The following is a 13,127-nucleotide window of genomic DNA, read 5'->3' as shown; positions in this document are numbered from 1 at the left end:
TGGTTATAAAGGACAAAATCCTTTATGCAACCGATGCCACAAACATCACTCTGGTTACTGTAATGTGGTATGCAACAAATGTAATCGAAAGGGTCATCTTGCTGAAGATTGTAGGGCTCTCGTTACAAATACAAATGGTACCAAGACTCCTGCCACCAATGCAAATAGAACTGCTTTGGCTACCATTACTTGTTTTGGGTGTGGAAAACAAGGTCACTATAAGAGCCAGTGCCCGAATCCAGAGAAGAATATCGGACCTGCACTTGGGAGAGCATTTGTTATTAATGCTAGAGAGGCATGTGAAGACCCGGAGCTTGTTACGGGTACGTTTACCATTAATAACTTATCCGCATCTATTATATTTGATACTGGTGCTGATAGAAGTTACGTGTGTAGAGACTTTCACGCTAAATTGAATTGTTCATCATTACCTCTAGATGCTAAGTACATGATTGAGTTAGCTAATGGTAAACTAATTAAAGCCGATAAAATTTGCCGTGATTGTAAAATAAATTTAGCCGGAGAAACATTTAAGATTGATTTGATACCCGTAGAATTAGGAAGTTTTGATGTAATAATCGGCATGGACTGGATGTCCAAAATAGGAGCTGAAGTTGTGTGCGCCAAGAAGGCAATTCGTATTCCTCGTAAGGATAAAACGCCAGTAATGATTTATGGAGAGAAGGGTAAATCAAAGCTAAAACTCATTAGTTATTTGAAAGCTCAAAAGTGCTTGAAGAAAGGGTGCTATGCTATCTTAGCACATGTTAATAAAGTCGAAAAGAAAGAAAAAGAGAAGTGCATCAATGACGTGCCTGTGACAAGAGATTTTCCTGAAGTATTTCCGGAAGAGTTGCCGGGATTACCTCCATTTAGATCTGTAGAATTTCAAATAGATCTTGTACCAGGAGCTGCACCGGTTGCCCGTGCTCCATATAGACTTGCACCGTCCGAGTTCAAAGAACTTCAGAGTCAGTTAAAAGAATTACTGGATCGTGGATTCATACGACCAAGTACTTCACGGTGGGGAGCTCCAATTTTATTCGTCAAGAAGAAAGACGGATCTTTCCGAATGTGTATAGATTATCGTGAATTAAATAAGTTAACTATCAAGAATCGGTATCCACTACCGAGAATTGATGACTTATTTGATCAACTCCAAGGATCATGTGTGTACTCGAAAATTGACCTAAGATCGGGCTATCATCAATTACGTGTCAAAGAAGAAGATATACCGAAAACTGCTTTTCGGACACGCTACGGTCATTACGAATTTTTGGTCATGCCGTTTGGATTGACGAATGCGCCAGCTGTATTCATGGACCTCATGAATCGAGTTTGTAGTCCATATTTAGATAAGTTTGTTATCGTTTTCATTGATGATATTCTTATCTATTCCAAGAGTGAGCAAGAGCATGAGCAGCATTTAAGGTTGATATTAGAGTTGTTGAGAAAAGAACAGCTATATGCTAAATTTTCTAAATGTGCTTTCTGGTTGAAAGAAGTGCAATTTCTTGGCCACGTTGTTAGTAGCAAAGGAATTCAGGTTGATCCAGCAAAAATTGAAGCCATTGAAAAATGGGAGACTCCTAAGACACCAATGCAGATACGCCAACTTTTGGGTTTAGCCGGTTATTATAGAAGGTTTATTCAAGATTTTTCCCGAATAGCTAAGCCGTTGACAGCGTTAACGCAAAAAGGGAAGAAATATGAATGGACTTCTGAGCAGGAGAGTGCATTTCAATTACTGAAAAAGAAGTTGACTACGGCGCCTATTTTATCGTTACCAGAAGGGAACGATGATTTTGAAATATATTGTGACGCTTCGCGACAAGGTTTTGGTTGCGTTCTTATGCAACGGAAGAAAGTTATTGCATACGCATCCCGACAATTAAATATTCACGAGCGGAATTATACGACGCATGATCTAGAACTGGGAGCAGTCGTGTTTGCATTGAAGATATGGAGACACTACTTGTATGGGGTTAAATGCACTGTGTTTACTGATCATAAAAGCCTTCAACATATTTTCGATCAAAAACAGCTGAACATGAGGCAACGTAGGTGGGTCGAGCTGATAAACGACTATGATTGTGAAATTCGTTATCATCCCGGGAAGGCGAACGTGGTGGCCGATGCTCTAAGCAGAAAGGAACGAGAACCAATTCGAGTACGAGCGATGAACATAAAAATTCGCATGAATCTCAACTCACAAATCAAAGAAGTTCAACGAGAAGCACTTACTAAAGAAAACATAAGAAATGAAATAATGAAGAAGTATGAGAAGCAACTCATTATACGGGAAGACAGAATTCGATATTTTGCAAACCGTATTTGGGTACCGAAGTTGGGTGGATTAAGGAAGTTGATATTGAATGAGGCACATAAGACAAGATACTCGATACATCCTGGAGTTGGAAAGATGTATCAAGATCTTAAGACGCATTATTGGTGGCCTAATTTAAAGACAGACATTGCAACATATGTTGGGGAGTGTTTAACTTGTTCCAAAGTCAAAGCAGAACACCAAAAGCCGTCAGGATTACTTCAACAACCAGAAATCCCAGAATGGAAATGGGACGGTATTACCATGGATTTCATCACGAAATTACCAAAGACTGCCTGGGGATACGACACTATTTGGGTAATTGTTGATCGTCTTACCAAATCTGCACATTTCTTGCCTATAAAGGAAACGGATAGAATGGAGAAATTATTACGATTATATATAAAGGAAATAGTTTCAAGGCATGGAATACCTATTTCCATTATATCTGATCGTGATAGTAGATTTACCTCAAAGTTCTGGCAATCACTACAGGAGGCACTAGGAACTCGTTTGGATATGAGTACCGCATATCATCCGCAAACCGACGGGCAGAGTGAAAGAACAATTCAGACTCTTGAAGACATGCTCAGGGCATGTGTGATCGATTTTGGAAACGGATGGGATAAATATCTACCGTTAGCAGAATTCTCGTATAATAATAGTTATCATGCGAGCATTGGAGCTGCGCCATTCGAAGCATTGTATGGAAGGAAGTGTAGATCTCCTATCTATTGGAATGAAGTAGGAGATCGACAATTAACGGGTCCCGAGATCATACACGAAACGACTGAGAAGATTGTACAAATCAAGGAGAGATTGAAAACAGCCCGTAGTCGCCAAAAGAGCTACGCCGATGTTCGAAGGAAACCATTAGAGTTTCAGATCGGTGACATGGTTATGTTAAAAGTGTCACCATGGAAAGGTGTAATACGTTTCGGCAAAAGGGGTAAACTGAACCCAAGGTACGTAGGCCCGTTCAAGATTATTGAACGCATTGGACCGGTAGCTTATCGACTCGAGTTACCGCAACAACTCGCCGGAGTACATAATACCTTTCACGTCTCGAACCTTAAGAAGTGTCTTGCAAAGGAAGATCTCACCATTCCTCTTGAAGAAATCCATGTCGATGAGAAACTACAATTCATCGAAGAACCAATCGAAATCATGGACCGTGAAGTTAAACAGCTCAAGCAGAGCAACATACCGATCGTTAAGGTTCGTTGGAATGCTCGAAGAGGTCCTGAGTTTACTTGGGAACGAGAGGATCAGATGAAACAAAAGTATCCACACTTGTTTCTCGATGACGCAAAATAGGTACAATTTTAAAATTTCGGGACGAAATTTATTTAACGGGGAGGTAATGTCACGACCCGCATTTTTTCGATCGTTCTATACTTATAAGATTAATATTTACATAAATTAAACCTTACCAACATGATAAGCAATCCAAATTGTCGAGATTTATATTTCCGAAAAGAGTTTACACAACGTTTGACCGTCTAGTTTGACCGATGATATCACGAACTATATAACATATGATAATTATACGTTTGTGTATATATATGTATATATACATATTTAACATGATCTAAGAATGTTTTAATATCTCATTTTGTATTAATAACAATAAGTTATAAGTATATTTTAAAACTACTAACTTAAGTTTTCAAAACGATAACTATACGTAATGTTTTTCGACGTAAATACTTATAACCTATATTACTTATACATGCATCGTATAGATATGTATTTTATCACTTTTAAAGGGCTTACATATATAAAACAATATAAGTATATTTACAAAAGATAGCTATATTTGAATCCTCGTTCCGTTTCCTCAAAGATTTCTATACGTATACCTAGAGTATATGTACCCGTATCATACGCAGCTTCTAGATGTATTTACTATTGGTATATACCAATAAAAATCTGCTCCTTAGCAGCCTTAAATGATTAAGAAACATGTGGAACCAACCATTTGTCAAGTAGCATGAATTATTTAGCAAGAAAACAAAGTTAGGTATCTTTTTTTCCTTTATAACCTAAAAACGTTTTTATGCATGCACACCATTTCTTCACCCCATTTTCTCATACTTACACTTCCATTTCTCTCTTAAAATACTCTTAACTTCATACTTGATCATCTTCAAGCATTTTCCCCATAATTTAGCTTCAAAAACCTTACTTAATCACCATAAGAAAACCATACAAAAACACTTCAAGAAATCCTTCCAAGAACACAAACTTACTTCCAATCTTTCATCCAATTTCATCACCCTTTTGGTTCTAGCTTTTTACTCCTCTTTTACAGCAACCTTGTCCAAGGAACTTGAGGTAGAATCTATGTTTATAACCTTATTCGATTCATATATATATAGCTATCTTATTTTGTGGTATAAAATTTTAACAACAAGAACATAGTTTGAATGTTTTCAAACTTGTTTGCAAACTAAATAGATCCTTCTAAGTTAACTTTTAAAATACTTCAAGACCTGTAATATATCATAAATATATGCTAATTTAACAAGGTATAACTTGGTTTTTCAAAGAACACCTTAAAAACTGAATTTACGACGTCGGAGTGCAACCGGGGGCTGTTTTGGGTTGGATAATTAAAAACCATCTTAAACTTTGAATTGGAGGTTTATTTTCTGGAAAAATGATTTTTACTATGAATATGATAACACATAAAAATTTCATGATTTAACTCAAAGTATAAGTATTTTTAGAAAAATAATCATTTAAGGTTGTTTACATGATGGAAAATGATTAACTTCATAAGTTTCACTAAAGTTTGACCTATGACCTGTGATTTCGATTACAAACTAAGGTATTTACAGTTCATAGTCTTAAAGAGGGACTCGATCCAAGGAAGTGACAAGTTGAATCAACGAAAACGGAGTTGTAACGAAGAAACTATGACCAAAACGAGATCGGATATCTAAGACTTGTTTAACTTCGGGATTAATTGGGAAAAATTAAATAAAATCACATATTTCTAAGATAACATGATATTTTATATATATGTACTTATAATTCAATTTTATATGGTTCAGGATCACCCGCAAACAACACGAGAAGATTAATCATAAGATCCCATGTTTGTACGCAACACGTCATTTGACAACACCGGTACTTTATGTACGCAACACGTCATTTGACAACACCGGTACCGTGGGTCAAGATTAATCTCGACCAATACATATACGATGGGGTTTTATTTATTTCGTTAGGGGGTTTTATTTATTTCATTGCGGGTATATTAAACATCTAAAAATGAACCATTAAAATTGAATTACTAACAACGAACTGCTAACTACGGACTAAGGAATTATTCAAAGTATTAAAAGTATAACAAGTATATATATGTGACGTTTGTTTAAAAAGAAAAGGTATTGATATATTATATATGGATAGGTTCGTGATATCAACCGGAGACCAAGTCAAATTATATATATCTTCAAGACAACAGTGAGTATATAGTCCCACTTTTAAACTGTAAATATTTCGGGATGAGAATACATGTATTTTATGTTTTACGATATGGACACAAGTAACTGAAAAATATATTCTACGTTGAGTTGTACCACTGGTATACTTCCCTGTAGCTTGGTAACTGTTATTTACAGCGGTATTGTAAACGCGAATCCTGTTGATAGATCTATCGGGCCTGACAACCCCAACCGGACTGGACGACCAGTATTCAACGGTTGCACAGTACTTCGTTTCGTGACTACACTTGGTACGGTGTAGTAAGATTTCATAATAAAGGGAATATGCGACGTGATTAAATGTTAAGTATGGTTACCAAGTGCTCAACCACTTAGAATATTTTTATTAAAATGTTTATATATGAAATCTTGTGGTCTATATTTATATCGCTGCCGGCATTAAAACTATATCTCACCAACTTTATGTTGACGTTTTAAACATGTCTATTCTCAGGTGATAATTAGAAGCTTCCGTTGCATCATGTTGAATCTAAGCAGGATCTTGCGTACGCATATTTGTGTCAAAAATAAGACTGCATATCCAAGAACTTGTGTTGTAAAATATGCTAGAAATCGGGTTGTTATTATCATTTGTAAAGTTTGTAAGTCGAAGATTATCGCTAAACGATAATCATCTTTATTTTGTCCAAAGCTTGTATAAAAAATAAGGATCATGGTTTGTAATGTATAATATATGCAGTTTTTCTTTAAAAAATGTCGCATATAGAGGTCAATACCTCGCAATGAAATCATACGTTATCTAACACGTTCTTATGGTTAAGGACGGGTTATGACATATATATTCATTAAAATGTCGTTACAACGATAATCGTTACATATATGCCTCGTTTCAAAATTCTTAAGTTAGTAGTCTTGTTTTACATATGTAGTTCATTGTTAACATACTTAATGATATATATAATTATCATTTTATCATGTTAAATATAGTGTAACAATATCTTAATATGATACATATGTATTTAGTAAGACGTTGTAATAACGATAATCGTTATATATATCGTTTAGAGTTTCTTAACATAGTAGTCTCATTTTTATGTATATAACTCATTGTTAATATACTTATGGAGATACATACTTATTATAATCTCATGTTAACTATATGTATATCCATATATATATCGTCATGTCATTTACAAGTTTTAACGTTCGTGAATCGCCGGTCAACTTGGGTGGTCAATTGTGTACATGAAACTCATTTCAAATAATCAAGTCTTAACAAGTTTGATTGCTTAACATGTTGGAAACCCTTAATCATATAAATATTAATTTCATTTAATATATATAAACATGGAAAAGTTCAGGTCACTACAACTGTTTTCACAGAAAATCTAAAATAAACTCCACCAAAATATTCAACGGGTCATATCTTCTCGCTCGCAACGAGTTAAGTTTTTCCGACACCATCGTTAAACTCGAAATAATTTTAGGAACACAATGTCACTAACTATACGCAAACGGAAGCTTTTTAAAAAACACTAAATATTTGAAGTACTTTTCATACACATTGATTTTGCGTTAAGTTTTTAAAAGTCGACAATTTCATAGTAAAACGCGGAGATGCACATATGTTGTTAATTTAAAATACCATTTAAATATTTCACGTGTTATACTATTTAGTTCGACTCGAGTTGCGCTTCAACGACATCATCGTCAGCCACAAAATAATTTTACAAACTAAACTCAAAAAACTACATTAAAAACCGAACCCCCGGCGCGAAGCGAGGGTCCAAAAACTAGTTAGTACATATAGTTAAGTGGTAAAATGATAATGTGTCATTTTTTATATATAATATTTTTTTTTTACTTTTTTTTTTCTTTTCCATACAACTTATTCCCTTTCTCTTTAATTGCTTTATTTTCTTTTATGTTTAAAGCGACTATCAACCGATCAAAATTACCATCTTTTATTAACCGAATAAAAGCACCCCGCAGCGAAGCGCGAGTTTATTTCCCTCGTTATAACCATGGACGTTAGTCAATTACGGCAACTTGGTCAGGCAATTTGGAAGTTGATTGGCCCGACAGTTTTATGGGCTATTTGGACACCTAGAAGTAAAACCTTGGCTAGTCTTTCATTATACGCATCATGAGGCTAAACGTAGTTGAGTGGACTTCGTCGGCTAGCCTTTGTTATAGCCATCTTATTCCACGTTTGGAAAAGTTATCCGTGGTTCCTTATTCACGACGCATGCATGGTCAGTAACGGCTCTTTGTTCCAAAAATTCAACTAACATTCTAAAGCACTCTAAAGTTGTCATTTGGAGTTTCAAGTTGGTATTTTACAAGCCTTTTGATGTGTTAAGACGTAACCTTTAAAATGTAGACAATATGCTTAATAATTAACACATAATACAGGCAACTAAAACCCGATCATGTAGTAACTAGTAAGTAAATTGACCAGTTTGATCCACAGGGAGAAGTTTGTTTTAAGGATTTTACAACGATTAATTATTCTAAAGGGGGGTTTGTGTTTGAAGTTGTATTTTCGTTTAACGAAACAGTAAATAAATATAATCAATAACAAGAATGAGAATGTGGTGTTTACTTCTATGCTTGATAAATGACAGGGATTGTTCTTTTATAATTAAAACCGTTATGTGATAGTTACAATAGAGCAGTTTATATCAATTTCACAATTTCTATAAACTTAAGAACTATGTTTAATCAACAGGATTCTTCTTTGGTTAAATTCACATAAAACCTAGTTTACTAAGATCACTCTAAGTAAACTACACGATTGTAAAACCTAAATATCATTCAATTACCATCCTACACTCACATGTAGATGTCTAAATCACTAGGTGTTGAAGTACAAGTTATAACCAATGATAAACTCACATAAATCAAGTCACAACTCGTATAATTGAACTAGGATATAAAGATGGTTACAACAATGGATTTCTCGAAAGAACATGGTGATTTAGATTGATTTAACTAACTAGACCTAACCCGGTTAAACTCACGTAAAACCTAAACTACAACAATTACTTGAGGTAATTTCATGACTATGTTGTTTTGGAACTCCTTCAATTACCGGATTAAACACATAACAAAATTACTTAAGCTTATGTATCTTACCGTCTAGATTGCTAGTTGTATTGAAGTATAAATTGTTCACCGAGTTAACCCACATTAATAGGTTTGCAATTTATGTAATTGAAGTGATGAACTAAACAATCATAACTATGGTTCTTGTAGTTGGACTAGATGATTTAATCAATCAAACATATATATAACTAGCATAACATCAAAGTATTGAACAATCCCAAGCCATAAATCTTACATTGAAGCAAACACACAAGGCTTTTAGCCTAACATAATCATAATAGAACTAATGGAACAGTAAATACAAGTTGAATTCATGTTTAAAAGATATAGAACAATAATACCAATAGTGATGAATGATCCTAGCTTAATCTTGATGTTGAAAGAGTGGAGATTGACTTGTAACCTTCCTTGAGCCTTCAAAATCGTACTAGAACTGAGGGAGAACGTAATAGTGAAGGTGTGTGAAGTATGTAACCAAAGGCTCAATTAAATAGGCTCAAAATTTAGGTATTTTGGCCAGAAAGTGACCAGATGCGCCGCATCTTTGGGATGTGCCGCATCTCTTTAGTTCAGTAGATTCCAGCTAGGTTCTGCACTCAGGACTGTCGGCAGGGGATCAAATGCGCCGCATCTGGGACAGATGTGCCGTATCTGGCTTGGATGCGTCGCATCCCTCTCAGATGCACCGCATCTGGTGCAGTTTTGGTCCAAAAATCTTTATGCTCCGCATCTGAAACTGTTGGGAGTTATTTGGTGCCGAGATGCGCCGCATCTAAGAGAGATGCACCGCATTTGGACCTGTTTCAGTGGTTTCGGGCTGTTTTAAGCGTTCAATCTTCATTTTAACTTTGTTTTCACTGTTGGTCTTCATTTGTTCAATTACAATGGACTTTTACAAATGTACATGAATTACAATGCTTAAGTACAACAAATACATACAAATAGATACAGAATTAGATTGAAATAACGACAATAAACATGTATGATTTTGGCGTTATCAAAATCCCCACACTTAAACCTTGCTTGCCCTCAAGCAAGACTTACAAGAATTTGAAATTTACTATAGTGAATACACATTGATGAAAACACACACAAATCACAAAATGTACACACTCACACTTTTTATTTCACACATAATATCATAATCACGCGTTTTGAGTATACACACACCTTTGGAGTACAAAACCTTTTATTTATTTCAGAATGTAATACCCACACTTTGAGTACATACACGAAATGAAATCACTCCAAAGTCGAAAGGTGGGTTTTAAAGTCCACATTTCCTAAAAATTTGGATCCTTAGGGAAATTAGGACCTTTGCGAAAAACCTTTTATATTTTGAAAATTAGACATGTTAGTTTTTACACTAACAAGTTTTCCAGTTTTAACCTCAAAGTCCGGTTGAGGGTAACTGAAAACCGAAGCCTCAGTTGGCGCTTAGCAAGCTACTCGCCCCCATGATTGAAGTATCATGGAACTTGAAACCGGATGTCCAAAAAATGGTTTTACACAATATAGTTCATAAAATAGCATAAGTTTTAGAAGAAACTATATCATGTCCAAATATCATCGGTGAACCATGAGTTTGCACACCTCAATTTGTTATAGCATATGTATGTTGACCGCAGTCAACATAGATGCGGTTGATCTTTACGGAGATCATCCATCTGGGGATTAGATTCATTAGTCTTAAAAGCTAATTTTCAATGTGCCCCCCATTGTACGAGACAGATCCATCTCATGGTTAGGATAAGTCTGACCACCAAAAACCCTATTTGATGCTGAGGTGAGGTGGATTTTCAGCCGATGATAGAGATGACTTTTCAAGATTTTTCGTCAACCTACAGCTGTTCTGGACTACATCTTCTAACATAAGTTAGCAAGTGTGTCATATTGGAAGACTTGACTTCCTTCACAATCATTACAAAGATGAGCATTGGATTAGATTGTTAGAACAACAAATTACTTGATGATTCTTTTCATTCAGAATGTGGTATAGCATGATGATTATATCTTTTATATGACTACTAGTTTTATGATTTTTAACAAAATAAACTCAATCATTTGGTTGTTTCTTAATTTGTTTTGTGATAATAATTTTGGTGTATACACCTAGTTTTAAAATCTACAAATTTTAAACAAAATTTGAATTTATGAAGATAAGAGTTAAAAAAATTTCACCATTTTAAGCCTTTTTAACCAAAATCAAAAACCCGAAAGAATTTATAACTTCCTCCCCACACTTGAGTTCATGTATCGCCCTCGTTACATGAAATCAGAAAAATTCAAATTCGAGAGGGTTAAAGAGTGTAAGAGAGTTTATTACTTTCAAGGTCTAAAACCGAAGTTCACGGGATGATGGCGCTGAACTGAATGCCAGCATAAGAACATCATCCACTTCTTGCAACCACAAAACAATCACCAATCAAGTATGTGCTGAACTTACTGCCAGTCTTTGTAAAAAATGCAGCATATAGCACAATGTTCACCTGTATCAATTCAAACAAAGCAAACATTTCATAGAAACAATGGGGTTGTACTCCGTGTACCGAAAACCCCACACCTAATTAACAAAGTTATTCAAATTACAAACGTCCACCATACTATTAAGTTATTACACACCAAACATGAAATTAAATTGTTTTTCAAACAAACCAACATCATTCAAACCTTTCACACACTTTACGAATAATCACGTCAACTTCAGAAGAATCCCCAAAAAGAGTTACTTGGGCCAGCTCCACCTTCATTTTGGTTTGCCGCGTCGTCGTCCTGAAATATTGATGGGTTGTACCCCTGATAAGTTGCTTGAGTAGGGACGACAACAGTGTCTTCATTAGGCGGGTTAGGGGGTATACAGGAGGAGGATAAGGCACAGGATATGGATCACCCATTCGAACCCATGGTTCGTATGCAGGCCAAGGAGAGGGGGTATAGTTAGCGAGATCTGCAGCGTATGACACGGTCTGTTCATGTATCCAGTTAAGCTGATTTTGCTGCCCCGCTTGAGTGTACCACGTTCTATCATTCCCTACATCAATGTAATGTTGCATCTCCCTGTTACCTGTATCGTAGTGATCAATTACCTTTTGAGTGTTTCGATCATTATGGAGTCGCAAATCTGAAAATTGTCGCGCCATGTAAGCCTCCCAATCATTTTTCGGACCCGAACTACTTCCAACATTCGGCTATGGATCTGGCTACGGTTGTGGTTGTGGTTGTTACGGTTGCCTGTTCTCAGGATCCACATACCTAGTTAGAAGGCCGTTCGACCCCCTCATCAAAATGTTTGCCCTTGTATAACTTACTCTATCAAAGGTAATCATATGTTTCTCCTCTAACCCACTTGTATTGATACGACAATGTTGGGCAATCCTGATTACAAAATGGCCGCCCATGATTGGTGTAATCTTTTTCCTTTCTTCGAGAAGGAAAGTGAGAATCATTCGTGGAATATGAACATGGGTGTGATCCATTATCGCGTGAATGTACCAGATATCCAAGTTGGTAACTTTTTCGCTACTGTATTTTCGACAGTTTATGGTACTTGAAATGAATCTTTGGACGCATCGATGCTCGTAAGTACGTAGTGAAATGTCCCGTTCTTATTGATTAAAAACGTTCCATATTAATTGATTTCGTTGCGAGGTTTTGACCTCTATATGAGACGTTTTTCAAAGACTGCATTCATTTTAAAACAAACCATAACCTTTATTTCATCAATAAAGGTTTAAAAAGCTTTACGTAGATTATCAAATAATGATAATCTAAAATATCCTGTTTACACACGACCATTACATAATGGTTTACAATACAAATATGTTACAACAAAATAAGTTTCTTGAATGCAGTTTTTACACAATATCATACAAGCATGGACTCCAATTCTCGTCCTTATTTAAGTATTCGACAGCGGAAGCTCTTAATAATCACCTGAGAATAAACATGCTTAAAACGTCAACAAAAATGTTGGTGAGTTATAGGTTTAACCTATATATATCAAATCATAATAATAGACCACAAGATTTCATATTTCAATACACATCCCATACATAGAGATAAAAATCATTCATATGGTGAACACCTGGTAACCGACAATGACAAGATGCATATATAAGAATATCCCCATCATTCCGGGACACCCTTCGGATATGATATAAATTTCGAAGTACTAAAGCATCCGGTACTTTGGATGGGGTTTGTTAGGCCCAATAGATCTATCTTTAGGATTCGCGTCA

The sequence above is a fragment of the Rutidosis leptorrhynchoides genome, chromosome 2 (assembly GCF_046630445.1).
Source record: "Rutidosis leptorrhynchoides isolate AG116_Rl617_1_P2 chromosome 2, CSIRO_AGI_Rlap_v1, whole genome shotgun sequence".
NCBI classification, from domain to species: Eukaryota; Viridiplantae; Streptophyta; class Magnoliopsida; order Asterales; family Asteraceae; genus Rutidosis; species Rutidosis leptorrhynchoides.
Note: the sequence above shows the minus strand (reverse complement) of the source record.